Raw genomic sequence first — 2,308 nt, 5'->3', positions numbered from 1 at the left:
TGGCATTAAGATTGAATCTACTTTATTGCAGGATAATGATTAAACAAAAGCAGAAATTATGGTAACAACACAGAATGTAAATGTAGTAATCCTGACAACATGGAAATGACATATCTAACAGATTTGAGAAAAGAATTGGGAGAATAAGTAAGTACTAATATTTACTGAATTCACTCATCCTTTAGCAAGGGGACAAAAGATCTAATTGGATGCTGATAAATCATGTAAAAAGAATGGAAGTTTATTCAGCAATACAAACATAAATGCTAAGAAAAATAGCAACTAAAATTGAAAAGAAGGGTGAAGGGGAAGAAAAAGGAAGTATGTTAATTTGTAACTGCTCACAGGGTGGAGTAAATAGATTCTCTCTTAACAAATGTAGGATTAAAGGTTTTATCCTAAGTTATGGTTGTAACAATAATCTTTAGATCAAAAATAAATACTTTCCAAAGTATTAGAATAATCACTCATTTAAAAAAGTACAAAACACATTGCATAGTAGATAGTAGAAATATAAAATAAAATAGCATGACAGAACTATGCTAAACATATTAGTGATAGCCAGCGGTGTGCTAAAAATAGTTGAACAACAGGACACAAGAAAACAAAAGAAAACAAAATCTTAAACTGTAGCTTTTGCTGACTTCTGTGGTGCACATACTCTTGCCTTGGCCAATTTCAAGCTACAAATCTGACATCACTGAATGTGGAGTTGGGAAGTTGGGAAATTGTGATCCAACATGGGTCAGTTCTGGCAGACCACTGTTGATAGTAATAAATTTAAATTACCTATTGAGAAGACTTTCACATAAGCAAAACCAGCTTAGTAATATATACAGCAGACCTTCTTAATAACAGAGTTGTTGAACATTTTGAAAGGAAAATGGTGGTCAAATGTAAGGCAAAGGAAAAAAAATAGGAACCGAGGTCACTATCTTACATCGGATAACATGAATGTAAAGAAAACTTTATCAAATGAGATGTCTCAAAGACTACTTTATAATAATAAAGCATACAGATAACAATAAAAAATAACAATTATGAATATCTATGTTCCAAGTAATATAACATCAATATTCATAAATAAAAATTGCAGGAGTTATGTGAGGAGAAATAGATTTAAAATGCATTAATAAAAAGAGAATTTATTACTTTATGTCCAAGAAATTCCAAGTGAACAAAAATAAATAAATAAAGATATCAAAGACTAAGTAGCATGATAATATATTTATATATTTTATATGAAAATAAACATTCTGGGAAACAAAACAACTGACCTTCTTTCCCAGAAACCAAAGGAGGGAGAAGTCATGATAATTGATTACATATTAGGCCACAAGAAAATTCTTTTTAAATAGATAAATACTATAGACAACATACTATGAATAAAATTTATACAGAATAAAAACCAAATATTTATAATAAATTTTGAAAACTAAATTTTCTTATCATCTGGAAATTTTAATTTTACAAGTTTTAAACAATTATTGACTCCAATGGGAATTCCAAATTGAAATTGGATAATATATTAAAACTAATAATTATCATATTTCATATCAAAATCCATGGGTATTACTATGGCACTGTTCAGAAGAAAATATATAAGTTAAATTATTATATTAATAAACAAAAACATTTAAATAAGTAAAGTAAGCATCTACCTTTAGAAGTTAAAGAAAGAACAATAACCTGAAATTAATATAAATAATAATAAATGTCAACTGTAATTGAATAATAAAATTTTTAAAAAAAAACAATGAAAATAAATATAAGAAAGTAGAGGAAGGAAATAAAAGAAAAAGGTAGGTATGTTATTAATTCAAAATCAGAAAAAAAGTCAGATATTTCTTAAAGGTCTGAAAGCTGATTCTTTGTAGAGCAGGGTAAGGATCAATAAAATACTTTTAATCTAATTTAAAAAAAAGAAAAATACAATTATATAAAATGAGATATAATAGAGGAAATTGTTGCAGAAGAGGTGAACCTGACACATAAGAGACGACTTTGCTAAACTCTGTGTAACTAAATTGGAAAACCTAAATGAAATATATAATGTTCCAATACACTTAATTTTATTAAAATATAACCTACCAATATTGGTTAAAATAGATCAGTTACCACAGAATATATTTAAAATTCGTCAAAGATCTGTTTTCCCCAAAATGCTATGTCAAGACAGTTTCAGGACAACCTATCAAGATGGTATGGAGGGTAGCACAACCATGTCACAATTACAATGAAACTACAGAACAACCATCACTGGGAATTGCCTGAGGTTTGGCTGAAGAGAAGTTCTACAACTAAGGAC

Source organism: Pteropus medius, unplaced genomic scaffold, assembly GCF_902729225.1.
Source record: "Pteropus medius unplaced genomic scaffold, Ma_sr-lr_union100, whole genome shotgun sequence".
Taxonomy (NCBI): domain Eukaryota; kingdom Metazoa; phylum Chordata; class Mammalia; order Chiroptera; family Pteropodidae; genus Pteropus; species Pteropus medius.
The sequence above is the reverse complement of the archived record's forward strand: the minus strand, read 5'-3'. Positions refer to the sequence as shown.